Below are 20,760 nucleotides of genomic sequence, written 5' to 3'. Positions count from 1 at the left end.
TTGAGTGGTGGACAGTGCGGTTAATCTGCCCCTGCTTAGCTAATTAGGTGGGACTAATTAGGGGGCGGCTGTTACAAAGGGTCAGATTAAACCGAATATATATATTTATTGCCTGAGATCCCATGTATACTATTTGTATATCGTTTGATATCCCTTGTATATTCTTTGTACAATATGCACGGAATATCCCTTTAGTCTAGCAGGACAGACCATAATATTCATTCCCCTATTGGAAGCGATCCCATGGCGCCAGGTACCGAGTAAAGCCTTGCCCACTCGAGCTGACTTGAAAGGTACCGACGAGATATGTCTGAACATGCCCGCTTTTCGCCCACGGCTACGAGACCTAGAGGCGACAGAAATGAGATAGGCACTATTTGTCCACCGTGGATATAAATATGGCGCAAGAATACAGAACCCCCCTGGCAGTTCCTCTTCAGTTCGCCTTCAGTTCAGTCTGGTTCAGTTACCGAGTAAAGCCTTACCCACTACGCAACGTGCGGTATATAGCAGGGCTCGTATCGCCCCAATATAGTCTCGTGTTATCCAAATACGTCTGTTTGTCGTATCGTTCTCTATTCATTAGTAAACCTTCATTACGAGTCAAAGACCACGTGAAGTGGGTAATTGTGTGTCTATAATAGAGCACTTATTGTCGCGTGCTAATAGTACAGTAACGTCAAGTTCAGCCGTGCATTACCGCACCGGAGGAGTTACACCGGAGCAGCAGCACCACGGAGGATCTACACCCCGCCAGCGGTGCCACTCTCCGGGCAAGGATTATTGATCTTCATTGCTTTGACCAAGCTGCTGGAACAGAGAACCGCCTACCCCACTGCTACTGTGGGATTTACACCTGCCCGTGAGACCATCACTCAAGCCTGTCTCTGCCGGAGCAGAGACTCCACGGCATTCACCTGCACAGCGCGCATCCTGGGACCAGGTTGCCTATCCCCACTGCTCCAGGGGTGATATTGCCCCCGTGAACCATTGACTTGCATAGAGCTTTGGCCCCCTCTGCTGGCTTACAACCGGTAGTACCCCCCTTTCCCAGAGCACCATAGAGATCATCCTTAATATTTACTATTGATTACCTATGCACATTCTATTTGCCTTATAAGCGCAATTGACCAAAGTGATGTAAGCTAATATCTCCCTTTTATGTAATAAATATTGTAAACGAGTATTTTGAGTGGAAAACCTGTTATTGTGCGAGTGTCGTCATCTAGAATACCTTTGTACGGTGTTGGCCAGCAATGTACAAGTCGGTAGTGATTCAATGATATCAGTACTTGATTAATACAGTCAGGGAATTGTACCCCTCAGTTACAGCTATTATATATAGCTGCCAAAACTACATGTGTATGTTGGAATACATTAATTGCTAATTGATCAGAAATGTTACAAACCTCGACTCTTGACATGTGACCGTAGAGTTTTCATAGACAGCTGTGTACCAACAGAACTCATATTTGGGGGGTCGGTCTGGCAACTGAGGCAGGCGTACATGGGCGCTGGAGCTTGTGGCCTAAGAATGGCCAAATAGTAAAACAATTACATTATATAATCCAAGTGTTACAAAGGGTCAGATTAAACCGAATATATATATTTATTGCCTGAGATCCCATGTATAATATTTGTATATCGTTTGATATCCCCTGTATATTCCATGTACAATATATACGGAATATCCCTTTACCTGGTAGCAGGACAGACCATAATATTCGTTCTCCTATTGGAAGCGATCCCCCGGCGCCACTGCCTTACCCCCTCGAGCTGACTTCAAAGGTACCGACGAGATATGTCTGTACATGCCCAGCTTCTGCCCACTAATACGGCTACCGAAAGCAGAATGGCACTATTTGTCCACGGTACATATAAATAGGGCGCAAGAAATGTAGAACTTCCCTTGCAGTTCCTATTCAGTCCGCCTTCAGTTCAGTCTGGTTCAGTTACCCAAGCAACGTCTCACCCACTACGCAACGTGGGCAGAGCAGGGCTCGCATTGCCCCAAGATAGTCTCGTGTTATCCTAATACGTCTGTTTGTCGTATCGTTCGCTATTTATTAGTAAAGCCTTCATTACGAGTCAAAGACCACGTGGAGTGAGTAATTGTGCGTCGACATAGAGCACTTATTGCCCGTGCTAATAGTATAGTAACGTCAAGGTCAACCGTGCACTACCACGCACCGGAGGATACCTACAGCGCACCACGGAGGATTTACACCCCGCCAGCATTGCCACTTTCGGGCAAGGATTATTATTCTCCATTCTTCCCCAAGCTGCTGGAAACAGAGAACCGTCTACACCCACTGCTGTGGGATCCACGTGCCCGTGGAGACATCACTCAAGCCCGTTTCTGTCGTACCAGAGACTCCACGGCTTTCACCTACGCAGCGAGCACCCTGGGACCAGGCTGTCTATCCCCGCTGCTCCAGGGGTGACATCGCCTCCGTGAACCATTGACTTGCCTAGAGCTTTGCCTCCCTCTGCTGGCTTACAACCGGTAGTACACCCTTTCCCAGGGTACCTAGATCTAATTACTTAATATTTACTATTGACTCGCCTATGCACATTCTATTTGCCTTATAAGCGCAACTAAGTAATGTAATATAATCCTTATTGATGTAATAAATATTGTAAACGAGTATTTTGTGTGGAAAACCGTGTTATTGTGGGAGTGTTCTAATCTAATATACTTATGTACAGTATTGGCCAGTAGTACATAGACGGTAGTGATTTAATGATATCAATACTTGATTAATACAGTCAGGGAATTGTACCCCTCAGTTACAATTGGTCCTTCGATAGCCGGAGAATAATTAGCGTAATATTAATATAATATTAATATCGACATGGCCGATGACGAACACTCCACAAACGGTTCTCCTAAGCTAGATCACCCGCAGCGCAGACGGCAGCCACCTCCCTATCTAGAGGCATACTCTGTCAGTCCAATACCTAGCTTTAAAGGGAAGTTAAACGCGGAAAAAGTAGAAAGTAAAATTATGTCTGACCTTAACAACCAGGTTACCCCGACCACAGAGGCCCTAGTGGGTGCTAATGTAACTGACCAAGCTCACGGTGGGGACCAGGAGGGAACTGACACGACTTTACCCCCAGACAATACCGAAGGAATAGTCCCCGATCAGCTCCGGGAGGAAGACAACCCTACAGAGACGCACACCCAGGAGACGGATCTCCTCGGTACGCAACCGGAGAACGGATCTCCAACCAGTACTGCCGGGAGCCGATCGCCCCGAACGGCGTCTTCCCCCAGCGAGGCGGCAAGATGCTGGCGCAGGCACTCATCGCCACCCTGGCAGCCTCCACCGAACGCGATCGACCCAGGAGGCCCAGTACAGCCCCGACCAGCAGCAACGTACTCAGGACCAGGAGGTCCAGTACAACCCAGAAGTCAGCCCCGAGGCCCTGCGTTACAAACCCCCGACTCAACTCACGGGTGAGTTTGACGCACCGTCAGCCCCGAGGAACAGCACCTGGGTACCCGACCTTCGGTACCCACCAAGTACCAGCCCAAGACGACACGCAAGAGGAGACTCGCCTAGGAGGCCTCTCCCCCAACGCTCACCGATGTGCCAGTCATCCATGACATCATACATTGCCACGCCGTCATTTCCCGACTTCGCCTATGAGAGTCGAGCACAGTACACGGAGCTCCGGATGTGCCTAGAGACAATGATGGTGGATGTCGCTGATGAACGCCACAAGTATGCAATATTACTGAAGCACCTGAAAGTACCGCGAGCGCACAATATAGCGCTGGCCTATGCCACCTCTTCGACACCATACACAGCGGCCCTAGCGGCGCTGGACCAGAGATATGGACGTATATGGGACTACGTAATAGAAGAGATAAGGCATATTGACCGCTTACCCCCAGCAACAGACAATCGCTCACTAGACGACCTGTCAATCAAAGTGCAGTCCCTGGTAGGGATGCTGGGAGCGCAACGGGAAAAGGGCATGCATGAGCTATACGCCAACTCTAACGTCGAGAGGATTTTGGAGAAGCTGCCACCCGCAAGACAAGAGCGTTTTAGGCGGCAGAGAGACTACCGGGATCCCAACGGCCCCGAACCATCCCTCCTTGATCTAGCCGACTTCCTGGCGAGAGAAGTCAGCAGCTTACGACTGGATACATTCGGGCGGAGCACGCCAAGCTCCAGAGAGGGACCCAGGAGAATAAATGATGGAAGAAGATCGGTGACTGTCATGCACCAATCAGAGTCAGTACCGCAGCACCAGAACCACAACACCCCCTCGACGAAAGAGGACCAGTGGAAGATTGAGTGCCAGTACTGTGAGGGAGAACATCGGCTCTATCAGTGCGAAGATTTCAAGAAGCTGACCACGGATGATGTGAGCCAGTGGGTCAAGGACCACCGCCACTGCTTCCGCTGCGCGCGCAGCCACCTAGCAGCTGAGTGCCGCCTGAAGAAAAGGTGCAGCAGGTGCGGTGGCACCCACCTGGAGGTCCTGCATGACATCAACAAGCGTCAGCCAGGACAACCGAGTGGGCCCGTTGCGGTACTGTACCATGCCGAGGCGGTGGCACCAGCACCGAAGAGCCCCCAGACCGCTCCCTACTGTACCTACTGCGACGGCGGACACTGGCTGGCACAGTGCGCCGAATATAAGACACTGAACCCCGTCCAAGTTAACCAGTGGCGTGAGGCGGCCCAGGCGGGCGCCGCTTACCGCGCAGCACGGTGCGGAGCCCATCAGAAGGTCCAAGACAACCGACCAACAGGAGTGCTCCACACTGACCAGCACAGCGAGACCCCCCGAGTGCTCCTCAAAGTGGTCAGAGTGCTCCTGAGCCACGAGGACAAAGTCATGGACACTTACGCCGTCCTTGATGACGGGTCAGAGAAGACCCTTCTGCTCGCGTCCGCTGCGTCCCAGCTGGGACTGCGGGGGAGCGATTCGGACAATAAGAAGAGATTTAAAGACGATAAAGGGCGAGAATGTCTCCTTCACTATCGCAGCAAGCGGGCAGCCAGAGCGACGGTATAGGATTACAAATGCTTTCACCAGCCAAGAAATAGGACTATCACAGTACACCTACCCCATCCCACAGCTGATGGATAAATATGTGCACCTGAGTCAACTACCTATCCCGCTCATAGACGGCGCCACCCCGACCCTGCTGATAGGCTCCGACCATGCAGACCTCATCGTCCCGATAGACCGGGTCCATACCGGAACCCGAGGCTGTCCTGCAGCAGTCGAGACCCGCCTAGGGTGGACACTACAAGGCCCCCTCGCTAAATCTCTCAACCGAACAGCAGCCACTAGCTGCCTCCACTCCAGAGCGACAGAAGAAGACACCGGCCTCTCCCCCGTACAGCAGAGGCTATTGACATTAAGCGAGAGGCCCGTGAGAGAACCGTGGGTACCAGAGGGAGTTCGGAACTCCACCCCCCTCAGCTACGCTTCAGACGTAGCTGACCTCGAACCCAGCACCCCAAGCGACTCCTTGACGGGGCGGCCGGGACCGGCCCCTCCTCACACGGGGTACAGAGCGAACAAGAGAAACAGACGGAGGAGGAGAAAGCACAGCCAAGCACAGATCAAAGCGGTCTCAGGCCCGCTTCCTCCTAAGCCCCCCTTCATCCCGTCCAGTCGTCATGACCATAGACCAGTCACCACCCCGAGCTGCGTGGCCGGCCGGCCGCGTAAGCAAAGTGACCACTGGTGCCGATGGAAAGGTCAGAGTGGCAGAAGTGCTCGGCCAAGGGCGGATCTACAACCGACCCGTGGCGAGGCTGATAGAGTCGCCAAGGCTCCCCGACTCGCCTAATGACGACCATGACCCCTGACTTTGTGAACTGCCCGACCCCTCACAACGGACATTGAGTAGTGGCCATTTGTGTGGAAAACCGTGTTATTGTGGGAGTGTTCTAATCTAATATACTTATGTACAGTATTGGCCAGTAGTACATAGACGGTAGTGATTTAATGATATCAATACTTGATTAATACAGTCAGGGAATTGTACCCCTCAGTTACACCAAGCCACAAATATAAATAAACAGAAATTATATACCCCACCGTCGAACACACACAGTAACGAACACACACAGTAACGTTAGATTGATGATAACATACCTCACCCCCCAAACAATGGTTCCCCCACACACACACACACAGTGAACGTAGCAACAGTTCAGCTGACTAATTACGACATATCTACTTGTACTTCTGTCGCGTCCCGAATAGTTGGTACAACTCCTTTCTTTAGAACAATCCAGGAAAACACCCCAGCATCAAAAGATTAATTATATACCCCACCGTCGAACACACACAGTAACGTTAGATTGATGATAACATACCTCACCCCCCAAACAATGGTTCCACCCCCCACACACACACAGTGAACGTAGCAACAGTTAGTTAGTTAGCTGACTAATTACGACATATCTACTTGTACTTCTGTCGCGTCCCGAATAGTTGGTACAACTCCTTTCTTTAGAACAATCCAGGAAAACTCCCCAGCATCAAAAGGCTGGCTCTTTGATAGCATGTGATTATGGGTTGGTGACAGGCCATGTGAGCGGATCGGAGCGTGAGCGGCGCGGGGCGCGGAGCGGGCGGTTTTGACGTGAGCGAGGAGTGGGTTTTAAAATGGGTCGGCGCGACGTCCGGAGCGAGAGTTCTCCTCCGCTCCAATCCACTCCAGGTCGCTCACAGTGGTTTAACACTGTTGATGTAATATACATGCAGTACAATGCCAAAGCAACAGATGGCGATGTACAAACATGTAGGCCATTTTCAACCAATGAGAAGGGTGAACCTGTGATATCCTGTTCAGGCTTTGTCACTGTAGAGACGCCCACACTCACTCCTGTTAGAAAAAGTATCAACGCCATTGTTGTTGACGTTAGCTTACATGCTAACGTTAATGGCAGCGACCATAGCATTGTGGCTCGGCTAGCCTATCATCGCTTAATAGAGCTAGTGAATGGATAAACAACGTTATTTAACATTGCAGAATGGGTACAATTACAATGCGGCTCAATACAAACAATTGTTAAGGGGCCCAGGGGGTGTAGACTGTTGTAGTTTGAGCTAATTAACACCATGCTCCAAAAAAAAATAAAAAATCTGCCGAGCGATCTGGCGCGGGGAGCGGGGAGCGCTCGATTCAAGGTGAGCGGGGAGCGAGCGGAGAGCGACTTGGGGGCGGGGTCAACATGATCGATTAGCGGAGCGGACCAAGCTTTAAAGGGCGAAGAGCGGATTTCTCGGCCGCGCCGATCCGCTCACGTGGCCTGGTTGGTGAGCAGCAAAATATATAACGGAAATATATTTTTTATGACAGTAGACTATTTCCTGATGTATGGGCTGATAAGAGGACATAACCACAATCACAAAGTTTCGTTTTGAATGTATCAACAAAATTAAACCAAGTTTTTGAATCTGGCATTATCCATGTTGGTGATTCGTGTCTTGGCGATTTATGCGGTTTCTTAACACATTAACTGCCACGCAGTTTGCCCCTCTCATACCACTCTCAGCCACCACTCTAAGCCTATGGAGATGTTCACCTTCTTTGCAGGGCTATAACTTTTTTAATTGTATTGCGAAATTGACATTACTATGGCCCATTCAACATCGATTATCTATCGTTCAGGATGTAGGAACGTTATACTTTTTCATTCATAGATTCATACGAAAATACCGTCTAGAATATAAATATGTTTTTATCGTTTTCTGCAGTAATTCCTAGAACGTGAGTTATAGGCATAAACGCATATATAGATGATCAACTGCCGTTTGTTGCCGATCCACGCTATATTAAAAATGTCAACTGTACCTGATCCTAAACGTTATGACTGATCATGCGTGGCTGAACGGGGGGGGGGGGGTCGTTTATAATTCCGTGATCGTCAGTAAATGCTTTATGTAGTATGGGTGATATATTGATCAGAGCAGTTTGCATTAATAATAATAAACACTCATGCTGAAAATGACGTCAGCGTCCTCTTACCGTTCGCCGATGAGACTGGAGGAAAAAGATCCCACTTATTTGACGTGGATCTACTCTATCCATTTCCGGTTTGTATAATAATAATAAACGCCGAAATTATCTCGATTATTGAGTTATGGCAGCGTTCCATATACACGATGTGTGTCTAGAGTCCCGCAACAATATGTGAGTGCCGGACGCATTTCCCCGGTGCACCGAGATCACCAGAGATCCATTTCCGGTTGTAACTCGCCGATCATCCACCAGGCGGCAGTATTGAAGCGTTGCAGAGTTGTGCAGGCTCCCACTGCATCAGACCAGGCTCTGTGAGGGAATTATGAATAACATAGCGAAAAAATTTAATATGATCTCAATAACATCGTACGCCGTGGAATGGCAGAATTAGCATGACCTTAGTTTTTGGCGCAGGATGTGTTAATGAGGAAGTGCCTCATTTGCATATATAAACATAACATTCAGAAAACTTGCAATATATTTTTTCTTAGTTTATATGTATACCTAACAAACTGGGAAAGTTTCATAGTGATATCTATTCAAATATTTTGCCTATTAGGGGTTACTGTCTCTCCTTAAGCATAGTGGTGCTTTCACATATAGTTTTGGTGGACTCTGTGCGGTTCTGGTGGTGAATTTGCAACATTGTTGCATTCATCATTTGGTTCGTCTGCATTCACACAGCAATTTGTCAGGCGCACCAAACTTTCTGAACAATGTCACGCGGTCGAAAAGGGCGCTCGTCTATTGGACACAATGGAGAGTGGAAATCCCTCCCCTTCAGGAAGTGAAATGCGCGAAAACACAAACTGCGCAAAGCGTGATAGTAGCAGAGGCGTGGCATTGATCCATCGTTCGATTATAACCTATTACCGCCATCCTCTCGCTAAACAACTTGTACACCTCGTTGTTTTTGTGAGTGCCCACAAGCAACTGTTTTATTTGGTCTTTTGCCCATATGTCGATCAGGGCTTTCACTTGGCCCAAGTCTGTCCACGAGACATGTTTACACAGTGTGCTTGTATTGCAGTGAATGCCACGCGCCGCGGTAATAATAATAATAATAATAATAATAATAATAAGCTGCAGTGTTTTTTTCTTCCTTCTACCCAAGATGCACAGTTAGATTGATTGATTGATTGATTAAAAACTTTATTAACAGATTGCAGAATGGGTACAGCTCAATACATACAATTGTTAAGGGGATGCAGACCAGAGAAAGACTTTCGTATTGTTTACATCAGAGTCCCCCATTTTCAATTCATCATAACTATATGACATACAGGGCAGCTCTGGCTGCAATTGTAGCTTACCACCACTGGTATGACTGTGTATGAACGAATAATGGACTCTGTGAAGCGCTCTGAGTCAAAGAAGAGCGCTATATAAATCCAATCAATTATTATTATTATTATTATTATTATTATTATTACACGACATACAGATAGACAGTACTGCTACATCTATACATTTATGACATATCAGATTTGCAAATACAGTACTGTTTGTGATACAAAAAGAGTCCAGAAAAGAGAGTATATACATTTGATGTAGAAACTGTACATTGGAGGGTGGGGGGGGGGGGGGGCACTGTACAACTGTACAAGCAAAACTGTACATTGGAATATTGACAAAACCATACTTGGTCATTTACTGTACATTGGGTTGGGTTAGGACATTTACAGGGGCCAGTTTCGAATTGCAGTCTCCCGTAGGTGTTCTTTGAGAGTGCTTTTGAAAGTGGGTAGTGATTCACATTCCTTTACAGCTTTGGGTAGGGCGTTCCACATTGATGTGGCATAATTGCGAAACGTGTTTAGTCCCTTGTTTGAGCCGAATCTGGGTTTAACATGATTTGTGGAGCTCCCTCTGGTGTTGTGATCGTGGTATTCACTGACCTTTGGGAAGTATTTTGACATGTACATGGGTACCTTGTTCGTGTAGTGTATCTTGTAGACCAGGCCCATTGCAAGTTGCTGTACTCTGTCGTCTACTCTAAGCCATCCTAGTTTGTGTAAGTGGGCAGGGGTGAGGTGGGTTCTAGGAGTAAGGTCAAGCAGTAGTCTGACCAGTTTGTTTTGAGATGTTTGTAATTTTGTTTTTAGCGCCTTTGAGGTGCTTTGGTACCATGAGGTGCAAGCATAGTTGTAGTACCCTTGAATGAGTGCTCCTGCCAGTCTTCAGGGTATTCTTGTTTACCAGTGAGGAGATCCGGTACAAGAATCGAGTTCGTTGGTTGACTTTTTTTATTACATTGGATGCCATTTTGTCACAGGACAGATTTGCCTCTAGGATGGAGCCCAGGTAGGTAATTTCTTCTTTCCTTGTAACAATATTGTCACCCACTGTAACTGAGAAGCCGTCGGTCTTGCTGAGTTTGTTATTTGAACAGAGAATGGACTCTGTTTGTTATCATCGAGCCATATGCAGATTTTGCCTAGTTCCGAGCTGAGGGTTTTTTCAACCTGTAACTTGTCAGAGACCAGCAGGGCTGAATCGTGCGCAAACAGGAACAAGTTGCAGTCACAAGCTGACGACATGTCATTTGCATAAATTAGGAACAGTAGCGGTCCTAGTATGCTTCCTTGTGGAACACCACAGCTCACTGTGAGGGGGGGGGATAGGGTACCGTTTACCTCCACCATCTGTTCACTCCCCTCCAGGTAGGATTGCATCCAGCTCACTGATAGACTATCAAAACCAATTGCTTTTAGCTTGTCAAACAGAATGGTGTGATTGACAGAGTCGAAGGCCTTTTGTAGGTCCAGCATGACCATGCCGCAGTATTTGCCCGCGTCCACCTCTTGTTTGATGTGGTCGTTCAAATAGAATAGGCATGTGTCATTGGAGTGGGATGTTCTGAAGCCAGATTGGAATTCGTAGATTAGATATTTCTTTCGCGAGGTACTTTTCGACCTGTTCGTATAAAAAAAATTCCATGACTTTCGAGATGTAGGTAAGGATAGAAACAGGGTGGTAGTTGCCTAGGTCTAATTTACTGCCCTTTTTGTGCAGGGGTGTTACTCTCGCAATTTTGAAGTCCTTGGGGACGTGTCCCTGTTTTATGGAGAGGTTTATTATGTGTGTGATGACTGGGGTGATGGATATATATATATAGATAGATAGATAGATAGATAGATAGATAGATAGATAGATAGATAGATAGATAGATAGATAGATAGATAGATAGATAGATAGATAGATAGATAGATAGATAGATAGATAGATAGATAGATAGATAGATAGATAGATAGATAGATAGATAGATAGATAGATAGATAGATAGATAGATAGATAGATAGATATATAGATAGATAGATAGATAGATAGATAGATAGATAGATAGATAGATAGATAGATAGATAGATAGATAGATAGATAGATAGATAGATAGATAGATAGATAGATAGATAGATAGATAGATAGATAGATAGATAGATAGATAGATAGATAGATAGATAGATAGATAGATAGATAGATAGATAGATAGATAGATAGATAGATAGATAGATAGATAGATAGATAGATAGATAGATAGATAGATAGATAGATAGATAGATAGATAGATAGATAGATAGATAGATAGATAGATAGATAGATAGATAGATAGATAGATAGATAGATAGATAGATAGATAGATAGATAGATAGATAGATAGATAGATAGATAGATAGATAGATAGATAGATAGATAGATAGATAGATAGATAGATAGATAGATAGATAGATAGATGCAGTGTGCTTGTTTTGCAGTGAATGCCGCGCGCTGCAGTAATAATAATAATAATAAGCCGCAGTGTTTTTTTCTTCATTCTACCCAAGATGCACAGTTTATCAGGTGACTTCCTATATTTGGTCCGCGTTTGGTCCGATGAAGCGAACCGAGACCTATGTTTTTTGGCAGACCAGAGTTTGCGTGTTTGGTCTGCACTAGAGTTCGACTGCGCATTCACACAAACCCAAAAAAGTGGACTATCGAATTCTGGTCCGATAGTCCGGACCAAACAGCTCATATGTGAAAGCGGGCATAATACCTGGATGCATTCATGAGCACATTCCACATTCAGATTAGGTATTAAGATATACACCTATCGTTTATACTTGCATGATTCACACATCCCTTATTCGCCCTATTATAGTGTGCGTGCGTGCGTGCGTGCGTGCGTGCGTGTGTGTGTGTGTGTGTGTGTGTGTGTGTGTGTGTGTGTATGCATTTCCAATAAACCTGTATTGTATTCATTTAACGTGAGTATTCCGGCTGTCTCTTTCTGCTCCTGTTTTATTATTTCAGAATATCTGATTTGCAGTGTGACACTGTTTTAGGCTGCTGGATGTCCGTGGAGAACCTGGTGGTTTGCACGCTGATTTAAAGCCAATCTCTTGTCTCTGTCATCCCTAGAGACGTCAAAAATCCACCACAGGGTGCTTGAGCACCTGCCTTTTTGAGCCTCATAAAAAAGTGCCCTTTTTGAAAAAAAAAATTAATTTTTTTTCGTTACGCATATAGACTGCCCTTCCAACTGAAAAATGTCAGGATCAAAATATTAGGTAAAGAGAGAGAGAGATGCCCCATATTCCATTGCAGTTTGCATGGCCTCCTCAGCGTGCCTCTCCGCGGACCTATATATTTTATGCATAGCGTGGGTGGTGATGATGATGATGATAGAAACCGCTGTGGCGCATACAGTTAAATGCTGGTATTACACTCATTGAAGGACACGAAGGAGTCAAATCCGATGGGATTTGGGAATCTCAAATACAAATCGGGATTGGAATAAAAAAGGCATTTATATTAAACAATACAGAATATACAGCACTTCTTGGGGTCTGTAGGGTAAGCACTTATTTCCTCCCCCCTGAACATTTATGGAGATGTATGGGCCTTTTAAGTCAGTGATAAAAGTGTCTTTCAAGGATAAGTGAGCTCCTGCACTGATTATTATAGTTCAATATTCAATATTTGATCAGCAAAACCCCCCAAAAAGCATAAAAAGGGGCCCCCCCGCCCGAAAAGGGCCCCTAAAAATCTGGTTTGCGCGCTATGCATGCTCGGTTAAAAGACACACAGGTATAGTGCCATTTTCAGCCTTTGAGCACCTGCCCCTCTAAAGTTCTGTGCACGTCCCTGCTGAACAGGACTGAACAATACAGAGGACGCGACCAGACGCCTCTGGTTTTAGCTCTGCAACTATGTACACACTTTTAGCTATTATGTTTGTTTTTTCTACTTTTTTATTTAAAGCAACACTGGCGGGTACGTCATACGACCGTCAGACACTTATGGACCTGAACCCCGGGCTCAAAGAGGAGTTTGGAGACACTTTTGACCTAGAATGGCCAGCAGAAATCAGACGGGAGAATGGCGGCAAGGAAAAGAACAAAGGCTACGGCAGGAGGAGACACAGAGGGAGACGTGGAGGTATTAGACTGAGACTAAAAAGAGCTGCTTACCGCCCAGCAATTCCATCCATCTTTCTGGCGAATGCCCGTTCGTTGGAGGGTAGGATGGATGACCTATGGGCGAGGGTCCCGTTCCTCACGGAGACATGGCTCACGTCGGCGACTCCGGACAAAAGCGTCTCTCCCTCGGACGCCTTCACAGTATTACGTGCAGATCGAACGGCTGCCTCAGGAAAGTGCATCGGCGGCGCGGTCTGCCTCCTCACGAACAATTCCTGGGTTAATCCCGAAGGGGTGCATGTTCTCTCGAACTCGTGTTCCCCGGACATGGAACACCTTTCTATCCTGTGCCGTCCATTTCACCTCCCGAGGGAGTTCACTGCGGTCATCATGACCGCCGTATATATTCCCCCACATGCGAATACGGGCAAAGCGCTGGGAGAACTACACGATCACCTCAACAGACACCAGATCAAACATCCAGACGCAGCGATGGTAGTGGCCGGCGATTTCAACCAGGCAAACCTGAAGAAAGTGATGCTGTCCTTTTTTCAGCACATCGCTTGCTCCACCAGAGGAAAGAACACACTCGACCACTGTTATTCCCCGTTCAGAGCCGGCTACAAGGCAGTAGCCGCTCCGCCATTAATGGGGTCCTCAAGCTCGAGCGACCACGACTCCATCTTGCTATTTCCGGCATATCAACAAAGATCACGTGACGCCGTCGTGTCACGTGAGACAAAGAAGTGGACCGACGAATCAGAGGCCACGCTCCAGGACGTGCTTACAGATACGGATTGGGATATGTTCAAAGGAAGCGCCAGTGACGTCAGCGAGCTCGCAGACACAGTGGTGAGCTACATAACAACAATAGCTGATGGTATTGTCCTCAGGAAAACGGTGCAGGTTTTCCCAAACCAGAAACCGTGGGTGGACAGCACTATTAGAGCAGCTCTGAACTCTCGCACCACCGCCTACAACCTGGGTAGAGAGTCAGGAAACATGGAGGAGTATAAGGCTTCAGTCTATACTCTACGCAAGGCTGTTAAACTTGCTAAGAGGACATATGCTGACAAACTGGAGACACAAATGGCACAAAACGACACAAGAGGATTATGGCAGGGACTGAAGACAATAACTGACTATAAAGTCAGCGCCCCCTCAATGGGGAGCGACGACGCCTCCCTCGTGGACAAGCTCAACACCTTCTACGCTCGGTTTGGTGTAGACAGTGGCGCTGCTGGCTCTCCGGCTAGTGACGTCACTGGCGCGCCGGCTGTTGTGGAGGGGGAGGGGCAACCGCGGGGGGGCGGGGACGCTCTCTCGTTGTCGGAACACAGTGTGAGAAGAGCATTTATGCAGGTGAACACCAGGAAGGCTGCTGGCCCAGATGGCATAACAGGACGCATACTCAAGTCCTGTGCCAACCAGCTGGCCCCAGTGTTCACCGCCATATTTAATCAATCCCTGGCGGAGTCAGTGGTCCCTGCCTGCTTCAAGATGTCTACCATCATCCCTGTACCGAAGAAACCCTCCCCAACATGTCCAAATGACTACAGACCGGTGGCACTCACCTCTGTGGTCATGAAATGTTTCGAGAGGCTGGTCAAGGACCACATTTGTGCCTCCCTCCCCAGTGATATGGACCCTATGCAATTTGCATACAGGACAAACAGGTCCACCGACGACGCGGTCTCCCAGGTACTGCACAGCACCCTCTCGCACCTTGACCGTCAGAAGGGGGGCTATGTGAGACTGTTGTTCATTGACTACAGCGTTCAACACCATAGTCCCCACCAGACTGGTGGACAAGCTGATCGAGCTAGGTCTGAGCTCCGCCCTGAGCGCCTGGGTACTGGACTTTCTGAGCGAAAGACCCCAGGCGGTCAGGGTGGGGGGTCAGACCTCCAACACCATCACCCTGAGCATCGGGTCCCCCCAGGGCTGTGTTCTGAGCCCCCTGCTGTACTCACTCTACACACACGATTGTGTGGCCAAGTTCAGCTCCAACTCCATAGTGAAGTTTGCAGACGACACGGTGGTGGTGGGGCTGATCTCGGACAACGACGAGAAGGCCTACCGGGAGGAGGTTGAGGTACTGGAACGCTGGTGCCAGGACAACAGCCTGCTCCTGAACATTGGTAAAACCAAGGAGCTGATCGTGGATTATAGGAGAGGACAGCAGGAGACGCACACACCACTGATGATTAACGGGGCTACCGTGGACAGGGTGAGCAGCTTTAAATACCTGGGGGTCCACATCTCAGAGGACCTGACATGGTCAACACACATAGACACAGTAGTAAAGAAGGCAAAACAGCGCCTCTACCACCTGAGACAGTTAAGGAAGTTCAGAGTATCGGGGAAGATACTCCAGTCCTTCTACTCAGGAGCTGTAGAGAGCATCCTGACCGGAAACATCACTGCCTGGTATGGAAACAGCACGGCACAGGACAAGAAGGCCCTACAGAGAGTGGTGCGCTCAGCCGAGCGTACCACGGGTATTGCACTACCCCCCCTGCAGGTTCTATACAACAAGAGGTGCAAATCCAGAGCCTGCAGGATAATGAAAGACCCTCACCACCCCAATAACAGCCTGTTCCAGCTGCTGAGGTCAGGCAGACGCCTGCGAACCCCAGCTACTAGGACAGAGCGGCTTAGGCTCAGCTTCTTCCCCCAGGCCATCAGAGCCCTGAACAATGAACATTGAGTGCTCAGAACATTGAACTATCCACACACAAGCACACATGAACACACACACGACACGCACGCTGTGCACGCTCACACACGAGCAGCCACTTAACACTTTAACATGAGCGGGCACACACTCAAGTCGCACACACGCACACGTATGGCCAAAAGGAAAGGACACTTTAAATTAGAATAACAGGAACAGTGTATTGCACTACCAAAGCTAACTAGCATGTCCCATATGCTCTGTAAATAACTATGTACAGATACCGAGATGTCACTCCATGTTACCTGTTACCTGTTTACTGCACAGTGTTTTTTTTTTTCTTCTATTATATGTTGTACCACTGTATTGCACATCGTTGTGGGCAAGACCACCCGCATTTCATTGTATACCTGTATGCCGTGACAATTAAAACTCTTGACTTGACTTGACTTGAACACAGACTAAACAACATAGAATGAAGCCTGCATTTCTCAACCAAGGTGCCTTGCCTACCGTTTTGCTATGGAAAGGTGAGTGTCCACAACGGCTAGCTAGCTGTTCTACTTGAATACTGAATGTTAATATTGAATCAGACAATATTGAATACTGAATGTAAATTCAGGTTGACAGTTGACATCATTTGACAGTTGACAGGGGGCTGGAAAGTTGATTTAATAAAAGAAAAAAGACTAATTTAATCAGATTAATCACTTTATTCAAATTGAGGATTTAGTTTGAGGATAAAAAAAAAAGAAAAGAAAATAATTTATAAAAAGAAAATGAGAATATTTTTTTTTATTTTATTTTTTTAATTAAAAACGAATGTTCGAACGTCGAACGTTGAAAAACCCTGACGAAGTTTGAATCCCAAAAACAGGCTTCAGGGACAGCCTTACCAAACATATTTATAAAACATGTTCCGTTGTGATGTCACAGTATGATGTCATAATAGGACATTCTAGAACATTTGTGATGTCACAGTATGATGTCATAATAGAACATTCTAGAACATTTGTGATGTCACAGTATGGTGTCATAATATAACATTCTAGAACATTTGTGATGTCACAGTATGATGTCATAATAGCACATTCTAGAACATTTGTGATATCACAGTATGTCATAATAGACATTCTAGAACATTTGTGATGTCACAGTATGATGTCATAATAGAACATTCTAGAACATTTGTGATGTCACAGTATGAGAACATTCTAGAACATTTGTGATGTCACAGTATGATGTCACAATAGAACATTCTAGAACATTTGTGATGTCACCGTATGATGTCATAATAGACCATTCTAGAACATTTGTGATGTCATAATAGAACATTCTAGAACATTTGTGATGTCACAGTATGAGGTCATAATAGAACATTCTAGAACATTTGTGATGTCACAGTATGCTGTCACAATAGAAAATTCTATAACATTTGTGATGTCTCAGTATGATGTCATAATAGAAAATTATAGAACATTTGTGATATCACAGTATGATGTCATAATAGTACATTCTAGAACATTTGTGATGTCACAGTATGATGTCATAATAGAACATTCTAGAACATTTGTGATGTCACAGTATGTCATAATAGACATTCTAGAACATTTGTGATGTCACAGTATGATGTCATAATATACCATTCTAGAACATTTGTGATGTCACAGTGTCATAATAGACATTCTAGAACATTTGTGATGTCCCAGTATGATGTCATAATAGAACATTCTAGAACATTTGTGGTCAGAGTATGATGTCATAATCAAACATTCTAGAACATTTGTCGTCACAGATGATGTCATAATAGAACATTCTAGAACATTTGTGATGTCACAGTATGATGTCATAATAGAACATTCTAGAACATTTGTGTTCTATATATATTCAACAATTCTCTCACGATCTCATTCTGCATCTTGAGACAGGATAGATAGACTGTCTATCCTACAACACATCGACTGAAACCTGCATTTCTCAACCAAGGTGCCTTGCCGACCGTTTTGCTGTGGAAAGGTGAGTGTCCACAACAGCTAGCTAGCTGTTCTACTTGAATACTGAATGTTAATATTGAATCAGACAATATTGATACTGAATGTTAATATCAGACCATATTGTATGACAGTGAAGTTATTGAATCTTTTTGTAGTGTCTCTTTCCGATGTTGCACTTTTTAGACGGTCCCTGGCTGCGCACTTGCCTCACAGCCGACTGCACATAGAGATCAATATTATTAATTGTACAGCTCCGAGGACGGCTTGTTTAGGTGAAAATAAGGTTGTAGCTCATTGTCTACCTTACTACGATAGGAAAGAGGTGTCCTTTGTGTTTTAAAAACATTTCGCTTAAGAATTATTGACCGCGGAAATTCGAATCTGTGAATATATCTCTAACTTTCTAACTAACTGTCACAATAGAACATTCTAGAACATTTGTGATGTCACAGTATGATGTCATAATAGCACATTCTAGAACATTTGTGATGTCACAGTATGATGTCATAATAGTACATTCTAGAATATTTGTGATGCCACAGTATGATGTCATAAAAAGAACATTCTAGAACATTTGTGATGTCACAGTATTATGTCATAATAGCACATTCTAGAACATTTGTGATGTCACAGTATGATGTCATAATAGCACATTCTAGAACATTTGTGATGTCACAGTATGATGTCATAATAGAACATCCTAGAACATTTGTGATGTCACAGTATGATGTAATAGAACATTCTAGAATATTTGTGATGTTACAGTATGATGTCATAATAGACATTCTAGAACATGTGTGATGTCACAGTATGATGTCATAATAGACATTCTAGACATTTGTGATGTCACAGTATGATGTCATAATAGAACATTCTAGAACATTTGTGATGTCACAGTATGATGTTATAATAGAACATTCTAGAACATTTGTCATGATGGCATAATAGTACATTCTAGAACATTTGTGATGCCACAGTATGATGTCATAAAAAGAACATCCTAGAACATTTGTGATGTCACAGTATGATGTCATAATAGCACATTCTAGAACATTTGTGATGTCACAGTATGAGTCATAATAGAACATTCTAGAACATTTGTGATGTCAGAGTATGATGTCATAATAGAACATTCTAGAACATTTGTGTATTCTCTCAGAAGATCACTCAGATCTCAGTGATGTTTCCGGCTACTTGTCTGTAAGCTTGAATATATACTGTATTTTGCACATTTTGAAACAGGACTGAAGATATCAACTGTTAAACAATGGAACAGTGGAACAGTCGAAATATGCGTCTAAAGATGCCACTGGATGTATGTCAAGTCAACAACACCTGGGACCTTCTCAAGAATGGCATCCAGGAGATCCAGAGGAAGAGCACCAGCGGGCTGAGCTTGGAGGAGCTGTACAGGAACGCCTACATCATGGTGCTACACAAGCACGGCGAGAAGCTCTACACGGGCCTGCGGGAGGTGGTCACCGAGCACCTCATCAAAAAAGTACGAGAAGATGTCCTCAACTCTCTAAACAATAACTTTCTCCAAACACTGAATCAATCCTGGATCGACCATCAGACTGCCATGGTGATGATCAGAGATATCCTCATGCAGATGGACTGTATCTATGTGCAGCAGAACAACGTGGATAACGTCTACAACCTGGGCCTCATCATCTTCCGGGACCAGGTGGTGCGATACGGCTGCATCCGGGACCACCTCCGACAGACCCTGCTGGACATGATCGCCTGCGAGAGGAAGGGAGAGGTGGTGGATAGGGGAGCAATCAGCAACGCCTGCCAGATGCTCATGATCCTGGGCCTGGAGGGCAGGTCGGTCTACGAGGAGGACTTAGAGGGCCCCTTCCTCGAGATGTCGGCAGAATTCTTCCAGATGGAGAGCCAAAAGTTCCTAGCGGAGAACAGCGCCAGCGTCTACATCAAGAAGGTGGAGGCCCGGATCAATGAGGAGATCGAGTGGATGATGCACTGCCTGGACAAGTCCACGGAGGAGCCCCTCATGAAGGTGGTGGAGGGGGAGCTCATCTCCAAACACATGAAGACCATCGTGGAGATGGAGAACTCCGGTCTGGTCCACATGCTCAAGAACGGAAAGACTGAAGACCTGGGCTGCATGTACAAGCTGTTCAGCCGCCTGCCCAACGGCGTGAAGACCATGTGTGAGTGCATGAGTTCATACCTGCGGGAGCAGGGCAAGGCCCTGGTGTCGGAGGAGGGCAAGGGCGAGAATGTCGACTACATCCAGGGCCTGCTGGACCTGGAGACACGCTTCGACCGTTTCCTCCTGGAGTCCTTCAACAACGACACGCTCATCAACTAGACCATCGCCGGGGATTTTTTCAACACTGTTTCTAATTGAGCTATGCAATGCAAGTATTGCAGCTCTATTTTGAGTAAGCTGTATTTGATTTAAGTCTTGTTTGGATGCATTTGACCAGATTGCTGGACAGTAGTCCAGATGTGACAAAACTAGTGATTGTATGACTTGCTTGGTAGCTGTGTCAGTTAAAAAATAGGCATTCCGTCTAATAATTGAAATACTTCTGCTCATTTTTGTTACAATATTGTTAATGTGAGTTGACCAAGAGAGTGTTTCATCTATTATAACTCCAAGCAATCTGGCCTCCTTAACTTGCTCAATATCTGCACCCTGCAAATAAA

At 45.9% G+C, this 20,760-nt stretch overlaps 1 pseudogene across 1 annotated transcript; it reads left to right on the top strand.

Annotated features, from left to right (window-relative positions):
- The first annotated feature begins 19,372 nt into the window (after positions 1 to 19,372).
- Positions 19,373 to 20,458, top strand: LOC311248735 (cullin-3-like; annotated as a pseudogene). The gene has a single exon. The product of its transcript is annotated as a cullin-3-like (transcript).
- Positions 20,459 to 20,760: the final 302 nt, after the last annotated feature.

The sequence above is a fragment of the Notolepis coatsorum genome, assembly GCF_963971535.1.
Source record: "Notolepis coatsorum genome assembly, contig: SCAFFOLD_941, whole genome shotgun sequence".
In the NCBI taxonomy this organism is placed as follows: Eukaryota; Metazoa; Chordata; class Actinopteri; order Aulopiformes; family Paralepididae; genus Notolepis; species Notolepis coatsorum.
This window is presented reverse-complemented; position numbering and strand designations above follow the sequence as displayed.